Source organism: Oryx dammah, unplaced genomic scaffold (assembly GCF_014754425.2).
Source record: "Oryx dammah isolate SB20612 unplaced genomic scaffold, SCBI_Odam_1.1 HiC_scaffold_19, whole genome shotgun sequence".
NCBI classification, from domain to species: Eukaryota; Metazoa; Chordata; class Mammalia; order Artiodactyla; family Bovidae; genus Oryx; species Oryx dammah.
Genome location: NW_024070203.1, coordinates 48,785,504 through 48,799,808, shown reverse-complemented (window position 1 = coordinate 48,799,808; position 14,305 = coordinate 48,785,504). Strand labels below are relative to the sequence as shown.

At 38.5% G+C, this 14,305-nt stretch overlaps 1 protein-coding gene and 1 long non-coding RNA gene across 16 annotated transcripts in view; both read left to right on the top strand.

Annotated features, from left to right (window-relative positions):
- The window catches only part of STAU2 (staufen double-stranded RNA binding protein 2), a 320,999-nt gene that overhangs the window by 206,510 nt on the left and 100,184 nt on the right, over nt 1–14,305 (top strand). The window lies entirely within an intron of this gene.
- LOC120879028 lies at nt 839–12,804 on the top strand. The gene is made up of 2 exons (XR_005724690.1): nt 839–2,759; nt 7,234–12,804. It is a non-coding gene; the product is annotated as an uncharacterized LOC120879028 (long non-coding RNA).

Sequence of the window (14,305 nt, the reverse complement as noted above, 5' to 3'; positions counted from 1 at the left end):
AACAGTCACTTTCTCTCTCTTAGCAATGCACCTTCAATTAAGCCACGCCTCTCCCCATTTCCAAAACTCGTTTTTAAACAGGCAAGTCACTGGTTATTTTTCCTAATTCTCAATTTTATTCTGTCATCGCTAACAGTTATTTGACCTGCTCTCTTTGTTTCTAAGTTGATAGCTAATGTCTCTCCACATATTTTTAAAATACTCTTTGGTTCATTGTTGGTTTTTTTTTTTTTTTTTTTGCATCCTCTGATGGGAGGAATGTAAAGACATTTTTAAACCCCCAAATATTTAATGAGTGTGAAATTAAACAATAAGGGCCGACATAGCTACTTTAAAATGTCTCTGTTGCCCTTCATAGCCTGTACAGTAATGTGCTACCAGCAAACCTGGGACCTTCGGTAAGAAGCATCATCACTCTACCAAAACCCACACCTGTAGTATCTCTCACTCTAACAGACTATCAACTGATAGGCTTTGTAGCTGGTTCACCTAACCTCATATGCAGATAGCACCTGCTTTTGTATAGCTTCTTGCCATAGTAGGAAGCCATTCCCTCCTCCAGGGGAATCTTCTCGACCCAGGGATCGAACCTGGGTCTCCTGCATTGCAAGAAGATTCTTTACAGTCTGAGCCACGGGAGGGATGAAACCCTAGTAGGAAGCACATAGTAAGAAAATCTCCAGCTCAGGGACAGAGTTGTCTGGCTGCCAGTCTCCTTGCTGCTTACACATTTCTGCTTCCTAGACAACTGTTATCGTGCTCTTTACCTAGTGTCCTTACTCTCTGCCTGGCTGAACCTGCCTTCCCTTGAGCTCTGACTCCCGGTTACGCACATAGGGTCTGCCACGTTTGTCTTGATCTGCTAGTCCCTTTGTACGCTGCTCTTGTACCTGCTAACTGACCCTTGGCATTGGCTTCTGACCCTTTCCTATTCTTGTCTGCATTGTGCATTTCAGAGACTTGCTGTTCGTATGTTGCTGTCCAAATCCAAAACTGTTCATGATCAATAGAAGTCCATCTTATGGATAACATAGTCTATATTCATTATAACATCCAGATTACCAATTTACTTACTGGCAGAACTGGTATTCAGTCTGTACTTCCTGATATAGTTGTAGCAAGAGTTAAAGTATCTAAATACTTTCATGCCACTTGGTCGATAGTTTCTGCTCCATGCTTCACCCCTGTCATCAGAGCCTCCTGTCTCGGACCTCTGAGGTCTCCCCACAATCTAATGGAGCATTTTTGGGGCCAGCAAGAGTTTTCAGGTCTCTTTTTTGTTGTTTCTTTTGGTTGGTGTCTGTACCACACTAATTATTAAATACATTTAATATTTCTCTGCTTTCAGAGATATTTGCAAGAGTTAAGTTCTTCAAGGGAGTAGGAAGGTGGGGGAGATACCCTAAAGTGATCATTTTTCTTGAAAGATTTTTGAAAATGTCCATGGGAAATCAGAAAGCATTTTAGTATAACATTCAGCTGTCATGTACTGAGCACCAGCTGTGTTTCCACCACTGTTGTTTAGTCACCAAGTTGTGTCTCAACTCTTTTGCAACAAAGTAGGAAATTCTTCTTTAGCATCTGGGACTCTACCACTGTACTAGATGCTAAAGAAGTATTTCATATTTTGTAAATAAGGAAAGCCCTCAAATTGAGTGCAGTTAAAAGTTAGAGACAGGGTATATGAGAGCTCTCTGTGCCCCTTGCTCCATTTTACTGTGAATTTAAAACTCCTCTAAAAAATAAAGTATTTAAAAGGTAAAAAGTTGGAGAAACAACAACACATATGCAGAAACAGTTGAGGATTAATTGCAAAGTGACATGATTTAGTGTCAAGAAATGTTTTAAAAATCCATATATATATATATATATATGAATTTTGAAGTTTGACTGTAGCTTATGGAAATGATCAAGAGCAGAATTTACCTGATTAAGCTTCTTTTAAGAGTTGATGGACTATGAAGTGAAAGACAAATTATAAGGGCTTTCCATATAGGGAAAACAACATGAAGGAAAACAGAGGCATGGAAATTGGCGAGGAATACGTGGGTGAAGAAAAACTCAACTTGGTGGAAGCTCCAGGAATAAATGTTCCATAAGATCAAGACCGTTGAGTAAGTTCTTGACAGCTAGATTGAGCAGTATGAATTATATGTTTTTTGCATCAAAGAAGCATACTTCAGTCAGAAGCAAGGGATATTATTATGCTGGTGCCTGTAAGGTTATTCTATTAGCCAGATGCAGAATTGACTGTGATGAACACTTCTGTCATTGTAATTCAAGAATGAATGGGTGCTAATTACCTTGATGGGTGTGACTAAATACAGCATTGTAGAGAAAGAATCAGCAGACCTTGGTGACCAGCTGAGTATAGTGGAAAGAAACAGCAATTAAAAATAACATTTAAGGCAGGCTACCAATATGGCATAGTGACAGCTGAGCAAATCTTCCAAAAAAAACAATAAACCTGGACTGAATTGTCAAAAACATCAACTTTAGGACTTGGAAATGGGTCAGAGGCATTCACTGAATTGAGAAATATTTACTGATGGAAAAAGTACTGAACTTCAGATGAGAAGGATAGAATTCTTTGGTGTTCTTGCCTGGAGCTGATCTCTTTCCCCACTTCTAGGCTCAGCCCACACATTAGTTCTGCCAAGGCAAAGCAGCCATGGAAATCAGCAGTTTCACTGGAGGAGTGGCCTTACTTGATTTAAGTGGAATGTGAAAAACCCATGCCAGTGGCATTGTGAATAACAGTAAATATCTTAGTAGAAAACCAACAGGAAAGGCTAGCTAGCAGCTCAGTAAAACTGAGCTTATAGTCTTTGACCAATAGACTAGCCAGAAATTTGTTAGAGAGACTTAGAAAATGATACAGTGATAAGGGGCTTCAATAAACTCAACATAGCTGATCAAAAGACTTCATACACATGCAGGAGAGACCAGAGAGGGCTCATGCTATCTACGCATCCCTGGCTGAGTGTACATCCCTGATTTATCTACATATCCCTGCAGAGGAAATGTCAGAGGGCCTGGCAGCAAGTAGAGCCAAGGTAGACCTGAGAACTGCCTGATCTTTGAATGTAATCCCCAACCCAAACACAGATTCATTGTCAGAGAGTAGAAGCCTTGTTGGCTTAGGGTGTTTAAGTACAACCACTGTCCCGTCATTGACTGCTGCTAAGCTGTATAGACACAAGGGTTACCCCTAGGAGACGGGGTTTAAAAATAAAAAAGGAAAATAATTTTTTAAAAAACTGAGAAGAGACACAAGCAGCCACATGCTGTGAGGGAAATGGAGTCCACAGATTTAATCTAGGCAAATTAATAAACAAGAAAACCACAGCAATGTCCCGGAGAGAAACATTAAAACCCAGAGTAACTAAAATGTATTATCTAAATTTCTAGTTTTCAATTAAAAATTATAAGATATACAAAGAAAGGAAAAGGTAACCAGTATTCCTTGGAAAAAAACTGTGGGCCCAGATGTTGGACTCAGCAGACAGACTTCAAAGCTGCAGTAATAAATATGTTCCAGGAGGTGAAGGAAACCATGCTGAAAGAATTAAAGGAAAACATAGTGATAATGACTCAACAAATAAAGATTCTCAATAAAGAGATTTTTTAAAAAAATAGAAATTCTAGAGGTAAAAAGTAATTGCTGAAATGAAAATTTTAGTAAAGGGATTGGATTCAATAATTTGAGATGGCAGAAAAAAAGAGTCCATAGGCTTCAAGATAGTTCAAAAGAAATAATCTAGTCTGAATAACAAAGGAATAAAAAAAATTTAACAGAGCCTCATAAATTGTTTGACAACATCAAGCAACATATAAAAGGATTAAACACAGTTATCAAGGTTGATTTAACATCAACCTTGAAAATCAGTTGCTGTTCATATCAATAAAGGAGAAAAACCACATGATAATCTCTAGACAAAAAACATTTGACAAAATCCAACACCCATTTCTTTCCTTTTATTTAAAGAGTAAAACTCAAAGGTGTGAGTCATTTTTATTCAGCTTAACCAACACCCATTTCTGATTAAAAACTCTGAACAATCTAGGAACAGGAGGGAACTTCCTTAACTTGATAAAGGTCATCTACAAAAAAAAAAAACAAAAAACTATAGCTAGTGTCATCTTATTGGTGAAAGATTAAATATCGTACCTTTAAGTTTGGGAACAAAGCCTGCTTTCATCACTTCTACTCAACATTATTCTAGAGATTGTATCCAGCTCAATATGGAGAGAAGGAAAAAGAAAGAGAAAAAAAAAGACGTGGTTTGGAAAGGAAGAAACAAAACTACCTTTATTTGCAGATGATATGGTCCTGTGTGTAGAAAACCCTAGGGAAAATACAACCAACCAACCAAACGAAAGCCCTATTAGATCTTAAAGCAAGTTCAGTAAAGTTACAGGATGTAAATCAATATACAAAAGTCAATTTTATTCCTATATATGAGAAACAATCCAAAAATAAAATTTCCTGTGTCATTCATAATAGCATCAGATAGAAAATGCTTAGGAATCAATTTAACCAAAGAGATGTTGACTTCACACTATAAAACATTGCTGAGAGAAATTAAGGATGTAAGGTGGCTCAGATAAAGAATCTTTCTGTCAAGCAGGAGATGCAGGTTCGATCTCTGGGTCAGGACAATCCCCTGGAGAAGAAATTGGCAACCCGTTCTAGTATTCTTGCCTAGGAAATCCCACTGATGGAGGAACCTAGTGAGCTATAGTCCATGGGGTCACAATGAGTTGAACACGACTTAGCAACTAAACAGCAGCAGCAAATATTACATGAGACGCATTCAGTTTTCATGGAATATAAGACATTATTGTTAAGTTGGAAATTCCCCAGATTGACCTATAGATGCAATGCAATTGCTAACAAAATTCCAGCAGGCTTTTTTTTTTTTTTAAGTAGAAATTGATTGGCTGATCCTAAAGTTTATATGGAAATGCAAAGAACTCAGAGTAGCTAAAACATTTTTGAAAAGGAAGAAAAAAAAAAAACTGGAAGGGTTACACTACTGATTCACATTTAACTATTGCTAAGTCACTTCAGTCGTGTCCGACTCTGTGCGACCCCATAGATGACAGCCCACCAGGCTCCCCTGTCCCTGAGATTCTCCAGGCAAGAACACTGGAGTGGGCTGCCATTTCCTTCTCCAATGCATAAAAGTGAAAGGTGAAAGTTAAGTCACTCAGTCATGTCCGACTTAGCGACCCTGTGGACTGCAGCCTACCAGGCTCCTCCATCCATGGAATTTTCCAGGCAAGAGTACTGGAGTGGGGTGCCATTGCCTTCTCCAACATTTAACTATAAAGCCACATTATTCAAGTTAGTGGCTTAAGGATAGGCATATAGATTAATGAAACAGAATCAAATGGAATAGTCTAGAAATGATACTTTATAATTTATGTTCATTCAATTTCAACAAAAATGCCAAGGAAATTAAATGGAGGAAGGAGAGTCTTTTCAACAAATGGTACCAGGAAAGTTAAATATCCATATTAAAAACAATAATTTAGATTCTTATCTCAGCCATATATAAAAATTAACTTGGAGAATAGACTTAAAGCCAAAAACTGTAAAACTTCGGAAAGAATCATGGGAGAAACTTGGCTTGAGCTTGGGTTAGGCCATCAAAAGCACAATCCAGGATTTCCCTGGTGGTCCAGTGGTTAAGAATCTGCCTGCCAATGCAGGGGACATGGGTTTGATCCCTGGTCTGGGAAGATTCCACATGCCATGAGGCAACTAAGCCTGTGGGCCACAACTCTGAGCCCATGAGCCACAGCTGCTGACGCCTGTGCACCCTAGAGCCCATGCTCTGAAACAAGAGAAACCCACACACCGCATCTGTATAACAAAGAGTAATCCCCACTTACCGCAACTAATGAAAGGAATCATACAGCAGTGAAGACCTAGCACAGTCGGAAAAAAAAGCCCAGTCCATAATAGGAGAAATTGGTAAACTGGACTTTATCAAAACTTAAAACTTTCGTGCTTCAAAAGACACCATTAAGAAAATGAAAACACAAGCCACCAACTTGTGAAGAAAATATTAACAAATCATGTGGAAATATGAATTGTATCTCAGATATACAAAGAGCTCTTGTAATAATAAGAAAGCAACTCAATTAAAATTATTAAATTATATGTATAGACAGTTCATCAAAGAAAATATACAACTGACTAATAAATACCTGAGACTATACTCAGTGTCATTAGCCATTAGGAGAATGTAAGACCGCAGTGAGATACCACTTCATATTCACTAAGGTGACTTTGCTAAAAAAGGCAGGCAGTAACAAGTATTGGCAAGGATATGGAGAAACCAAAACCTTCACAAATTGCTGGTGGGAATAGAAAATTGAACAGCCACTTTGGAAGACAATTTGGCAGTTTTTTAAAAAGTTAAACAAATTTACAACATGATCCAACAATTCCACTCCTACATCTGCCCCCTACCCCGCAACATATGTTTTCATAAAGATGTATATATGAATATTCACAGCATCAGTGAGTATTCAAAATGGCCAAAAAACTGGGAACAATCTGAATGCCCACCAACTGACGAAAGAATAAGCCAAATGTGATATAGCCGTGGGGGCTTCCCAGATGGCTTAATGGTGAAGAATCCACCTGCCAGTGCAAGAGATGCAGGACATGTCTGTTCCATCCCTAGTTGGGAAGATCCCCTGGAATAGAAAATGGCAACCCACTCCAGTCTTCTTGCCTGGAAAACCCCATGGAGCATGTTTTTGAGGTTTGTCTTTGTTACAGTGTTCATTCTTTATTGCTAAATAGTATTCCATTGTCCAATTCTTTCTGACTCCATGGGTCATGGGTCAAGAATCAGACCTGATACACATTGTAACAAAGACAAACCTCAAAAACATGCTACATGGAGAATTTCCTGGTGGTCCAGTGGCTAGGACTAGATTGTGGTGATGTTTCTACAACTTTCTTAAGTTTATTGAAATTACATGAGATGAACTTTGTGGTATATATAAGTATATCTTAATTTGTATTTGTTTTTTGTTGCTAAGTCATGTCTAACTGTTTTGCAACCTCGTGGACTGTAGCCCCCCAGGTTCCTCTCTCTGTCCATGGGATTTCCCAGACAAGAATATGGAGTGGGTTGCCATTTCCTGCTCCAGGGGATCTTCCCAACCCAGAAATTGAACCCATGTCTCCTGCATCCCCTGCACTGACAGATGGGATCTTTACCACTATGCCACCTGGAAGCCCCATCTTAATAAATGAGTTAAAAAAAAAAAAAACAACCTTCGAAGCCTCAGAGACCAAGAGGATTGAAGTGTCGTTAATGATCATGGCAGTTTTGGTAAGCAATCACTTATTTGGGTCAGGAACTCTTGAAGATCTCCAGAGGCCTCCATGGCAGTTGGGCTTGGGGTAGGGGTGGGAGTTACCTTATCACCACATTCTTCCAGGTCTGAGACCCCACTAATCTGCTGGTCCTCACCTTCTTAGTCCTTGCATGTACCTAAGCCTGAAGGCTTGAGCTGTGATAGTTTTCCAAACTCTGTCCTTTTGTTTCCAGTTTTCTTTGTTTTAAATTTCCTATGTTCCTGACCTCAATTCCTGTTCATTTTTATTGCTCCACCAAACTCATGTTCATCATGTTTCCTCCCACCCTGCCCAGTAAACTGATCCTGACTGTTCCTTTTGCCTAACTTTTTTCATTAATTTTCACACACTTGAAAAAAAATTTTTTCTGCCATTTTTAACCCCTGGTGCTGCTGCCTAGCTCTGACTAAGCCTGCCACACTGGCTCTAAAGGAAAGCCCATTCTTTGATTCTTCTGAAGGATGATGGCAGGTTTTTTTTTTTTTTTTTTTACATATTCAGTGTCATTTCCAGGGATGATATTCAGGAGATAACTGAAGATTTGAGATTTGAACCACAATGAGAAATTAGGGGTGAAGACATAGATTTGGTCCCCACCTAAGTATGTAAAACAGGAATGAGGGGCTTCCTTGGTAAAGAATCCCCCTGCCAATGCAGGAGACATGGGTTCGATCCCTGCTCCGGGAAGATCCCACATGTTGTGGAGCAACTAAGCCCATGCACTACAACTGTTGAGCCTGTGCTCTAGAGCCCAGGAGCCACAACTGCTGAGCCCAGTTGGCACAACCACTGGAGCCTGAGTGCCCTACAGCCTGTGCTCTGCAACAGGAGAAGCTCACGCACCACAACTGGAGTACCCTGTGCAACAGTGAACACCCAACACAGCCCAAAATAAATTTTTAATTGCTTTTAAAAAAAGGGAAAATGAGGGAAACATGAAAAAAAAAAAACCGAAATGAGCAAAAGCGTAGACTTTGTGAAGCTTTGTGAAGTCCTACGAGGTAGATGGATAGAGAATGATTGGAAACCTGGAAGAGGTCAGTGTTTGTAGAGTTACAGTAATACATGTATATAAGGAGGCTTTGTTTTACCTTGCCTCCTCTAGGTTGATCATTGTAGTAAAAACTGACTGCTCAGAAGAAAATCAATGCATATGGGACAGACAATCTGGAGAAATTATTTATGGTTATTCCCAGACTTTCTGGGCTTCCCAAGGTAGCACTAGTGGTAAAGAACCCACCTCCCAATGCAGAAGACAAAAGAGATGTGGGTTCGATCCCTGGGTTGGGAAGATCCCCAGGAGGAGAGCAGGGCAACCTGCTCCAGTATTCTTGTCTGGAGAATCCCATTGACCGAGGAGCCTGGGGGGCTACAGTCCATGGGGTTGCAGAGTCAGACATGACTGAGGTAACTTAGCATGCACCAAACTTTCTAAAATCCCCAATATGAAAGAGAAGTATGTTTGATCATACTGAAGTATGTTTGATCATATTCTACCAAGAAGCTCACCTTTGAGTCCTGCAAAACACAAACGTAACTAGGAAACTGCCTCCCCCACTAGGTGGCAAAAGTAAGCTGCTAGAGAGAGAAAAAACAGCAGGGCTTCTACACCCAGCTTTGCCATTCCTTCCTAAGAGGTGTGTCCTTAAAAACCGTCATTTTGAAAAAATCAAACCCTCTATACGTTGGAAATACATAGTCTTTGTAATCCTGAAGTTTCCTGTGAAGTGGAGGGTGAAGATACACCTTGTGTTGATTTTTGGCAGGAAACAGTCACGAATGTTCGGGGATACACACAAAATACTAACTATTTATATGAAATACAAAGACAAGATGACTGTGGTCATTCACAGTCTTGTCCCTCAAGTTCTTGGGAAATGCTATCTTTAATTTTTTTTTTTTTTTAATTTTCTATTGAGATGTAGCTGATTAACAAACAATGTTGTGATGGTTTCAGGTGAACAGCAAAGGGACTCAGCCATACATATACATAGATCCATTCTCCCCCAAACTCCCCTCCCATCCAGGCTGCCATATAACCCTGAGCACAGTTTCCTGTGCTCTACGTAGGTCTTTGGAAAATACTATTAAAGAACCCTGAGCTAAACGACTAATTCTATTTTAAGTAAGCTTCTATATCTAGTAGTAGCTTGTAGGAAGCTCTCAGAAGTCCTTTTTCAACCAATGTCTATCTGTCACTGTAGGTTGCATTTCTCTCTTGCATGAATTCAAAAGTTTCTGGAGGTTTCATTAATTTCATAGGACTTAGGATATGCTTCAGAATAGCCTGAGACAAAACAGCAGTTTAAACTGTGCTATTCAAAAGATTTCCTTTGTTAGAGTCAGCAAGTAATGATCCACTTTTATTTTCAACACTGACACTGCTAGTGATTTCTCTTCTTTTAGGTATTGTTTTTTTCTTTTCATATATGTTTTTACTTTGTCCTTGTATCCAGATGTCTTTAAAAAGGCAACAGACCGTTGCTTTTAGTCTAACAGAAACAGACTCCCCCACACTAAAGTTTGTAAGCTCAGGCCAGAATCACAAAGAGCAATGGAGTTCCCCTGGAGCTGTAGATCCACAGAAGCAGAAATAGTATAAAATTGGGGGAACATTTCTCAAATTGCACCCAAGAAGCCAGTTTTTAGTTTCTTCCTCTAAAGTACGTGCTCAGATATTAGCATTGCATCACTAGTCACAGTGTTCTCATTTAATATTCTGATTTTAAAAAGCAACCAGTCATCTATTCATCCATTCAACAAATATTTATTCAATATCTCTATGTGCCAAAAAAAAAAAAGCACTTTTGTGTTTTAAACCAGAGGCAAGGAGCTTAGATGTTTTGTTGTTGTTTTAGATGAGTAACTTTCAAATTGTGATTCACTGTTTCGACCAGTTCTGTGAAAGAAAACCCGATTTTATTAATCCTTTCATTACAAGCTTCTCAATTTATGCAGATGACAGAACTCTGAACAGAGAATCATGTATCATCCCAGGAAATGAGCCTTGCTATTACTTTAAGCCTCATTGATTTAGCGGTTTTAAAATTTGACCACTTCAATAGCGTAGGAAAGAATATATTCAGCAAAACTTCATTATCAAGCACTTCAGTGTACTGTGTATTCATTCCTGTTTTACATCAAATGGTATGCCCCATGCACGCTTTGATACGCAGTATATCTTTGTCACAGTTATGAGGAAACCTATCATTCAGGGCCCCTTGCTTGGTCCCTGGTTGTCAGTATTGTTATCGGCTTCTACTGTCTCATTTTATGAATGAGGCTGATCTCTAGTCTCACCTCCAGTTGAATTTGTAATTGAGAGATTCATCATTTCTATTGTTTGCTTTTGAAAGGAGATTATAGGCAGTGATGGGTTTTGCCTCTGGTTTCTACAGTGACTGCTCATGTAAGAATAAATCCAGAATAAAGGATTATGATTACATAAAAGTTAATTCACTCCATAAACCTTTACTGAATGTCTGATGCATCCAAGCAGTGTGGTGATATGTGTCTCAAGGTGTGTAGGTGAAATGGATGCTGCCCCTAAAGACTGATTACTGTGATGACAAGAAGATCTATAATGCAAATTAAAGACAATGGACCTATGAGAGACATCAGCAAAATGTTTAAGAAATCTGGGGGACCCTTAAGGATGATTTTGACTAAGACAATTTTATGCAGAAGGTGGCCTCCTCTAGAAAAGGAGGATAGATCAGGTTTCCCAATAAACAATAGAGAAATAAGGCATTTAATAAAAGGTATTTGGCGTGGCAGCTGGGCTAGCAGGAGCGCAGGCACTGGCAGGGAGGGGGGAGGCTCGTTTGGGGGGCAGAACCCTTTGGTTGAAGTGTAACATTGGTCTTCAGATCTCAGTGGGGACAGGGGCTAGAGAGACAGAGATCAGACAGTTAAGTATCTTAGATGCCAGGACAAAGAATTTGGATCTCATCCAGCAGGTCATGAGAAGCCAGGAAAATTTGCAAACATGCAAACCAATCATGGCTAATGTACTGGCATAAGACATACCCAACCATTAGTATTAAGCCGCAAATAATTCAGCAAATTCAAGAAATATCTTTTTTTCTAGTTCTAAAATTCTGTGGAATAAATAATATAATGCTTCCCCTGATAATATAATTTATTATTATATGGCTCAAATGATTTAGGTTTTTCTTTCATTGAGAGCATAAGTCTTAAAATATCTAGTATGTGGTGGAGGACAATCCTAGTGTAACAGTAGGATGTTACTTCTGTTGGTAACACAATAGGTGTTACTTCTGTCCCTCTATCATTAGCCATAAAAAAATCAAAGAATTAGATCCTGGGTCTTTTGAATACCATTGAAAGGAGCCTGAAGAATCATCTCCTGTGGGCCACTTCTGAACACCCTTCTTTCACTGACTGTAGAAATGGAAACTCCTTCTTTCTTGTTCCTTTGTGGAATAAGAGGTACTTTCCCAGGATTAGTTGCTTCTGGAGAAGAAACAACAGATAAGTGAACATGTCTTAATTTACATTTATATTTTGCTTGACATTTGTAGGCCAAAAGACAAATTGCAAATGGCCTTTGTCAACGAACAATAATCTTATTAAACATGCTTGGCAAATACTTGTTGAATTTTGTATGGCTTTTTTTTTTTTTTCCCTTCCTATTAAGGCTGGAATTATGGATTCCATGATAGGTAAGAGAGAAAAAAGGCAGAAGTCTAAGGTTTCTTCCTCTGGAAAAAATACATTAATGGTATAATACAATATGATCAGGAAACTGACCTAAGTCTTTACCTTCAGAAGTTTAGAATCTGGGAAATGTTTTACCTATTCTTGCTGGGGAAGATTTATAGAAAAGTGAAGTGTACTACTATACTTTTTTCATAGATAATGTACCTGGAGTGTGTGTATATAGAGTGTATAACATAATAGCAACAGATGTAATAGATATTTAAAATTTGAAGACATAAAATATAAATGCATTGAATATAAATACACAGTTCTAAAAGAGGTCATACTTTGCCATTAATATCTATTTTCTTTGAATAAAGATATATTTCTATTTAAAAGCCTAAGATACATTTTTAAGACCTAAAGTACTTAGTCCTCTTTTTCTTATTAAATAGCATTTTTAATGAGACTTCAACACTTCTATTTAGTAAATATCCAACTAGGAAGGTTTCTGCAGGTTTTTTTAGTAGGGAATTTTGCACAAAAGAAGTGTTTTCTTATTAGCAAATTAGTTACTTTGAAGTATCTGGCAGATTACATCAGTCTCTTATTTGAATTGGTACTACAAGAAGACATCTATTGTACATTATTAGTGATGCATTAAATTGGTTATTTATGTTTTAAAATCTAAGCATGGAAGAATCTTTTGTGTTTGCCTTCGAAGATTGCTGTTATAATAAAACATTTTGAAATGAGTAAAGTTGTCCTTTTGGTTTAGTTAATGCATCACTGGAAAACGTAAAGATTTTAGCCTCTAACCACCCATCTCATAGTTTCACATAATGTGAGAAAATGTTCAAATTCCTTTATGTTTTAAGGAAAAAATGTTACATATTATTTGTCTAATAACTTTACATTCACAGTTTTGAAAATAATAAAGAAGAAGTCTTATTGATCATTAGTCTCAGATGTAGTCTAAATGTTTGAACATGGTAAGATCAAAGAATACTGTGCTATTTTTTCATGCTTTTATATGTAATAGTGATCTCTTCATATAGACACTAAGATCACATAGTTATTTTTTAATTGGAATTATAACTAAACTGTGTGTTCTTGCTTAGTCGGTAAGTTGTATCTGACTCTTTTACAACCACGTGGACTGTAGCCTGCCAGACTGCTCTGTCCATGGGATTCTCCAGACAAGAATACTGGAGTGAGTTGCCATTACCTTTTCCAGGGGATCTTCCCAACCCTGGGATCAAACCTGTGTCTCATGCATTGGCAGGTAGATTCTTTACCACTGAGCCACCAGGGAAGCCCCAAACCGTGTACTGGGAATCTTATTTTCAAGCTTCTATTTAAAAATTTCTACAAATGATGAAAAGTGGAGGACCAATAGTAATTTTTACTAATTCTTGACAGAAATGGGCGTATTTTGCTAAAGGTTTCCCACAATATATTGTATAACCCCATACTAGTAGTAATTTAACTCTAGGAATGGATAAAAAACTCTGTTCAGTGACTAAATATGTACTAGGTCATATTAGCCGAACAAGTAGACCGGTAACAAATGGGTCTCATGCTTCTTTGAATCCCTTACAGTACTAGACTGGGCTTCCCTGGTGGTGCAAATGATAAAGAATCTGCCTGCAATGCTGGAGACCTAGGTTTGATCCCTGGGTTGGGAAGATCCCCTGGAAGAGGGCATGGCAACCCACTCTAGCATTCTTGCCTGGAGGATCCCCATGACTGTAGCCTACCAGGCTGCTCTGTTCATGGGGTCGCAAAGAGTCAGGCATGACTGAGTGACTAAGAACATAGTACTAGACACATATTATTTAAAGACTCTCAATGATAACATCACCTCTAAATTTCCCTGAGAAAATAAAGGATAAATAAAATCAAGGCATGGAGCCCCAATGTCATATCTATACACTGCTTGTTTTAGACAAAGAGCTTTTCACTTCTGATTAGTGTCATCCTCTACCCCTGGGGTCTAGAGCCCATATTCTAGGATGTTCCATGGCTTTAGGAACTTCATTTCTCAACAGTTGCTATCTACCTTTATTTTCTCCAGTAGCCTGTCTCCCTCAACTTGCAAGTCTCTGGCTCATCTAAAATAATCTTCCCCTCTACTTTGCCTTCCTTTTTGAGGCATTATTTTCTTCCTTTCCTCAATTGCCAAACTTTTTCCTCTTTTTACCCTTTTCCTTACTGGTGGGCAATCAATGAATACAGTATGATTTCCATCCCAAC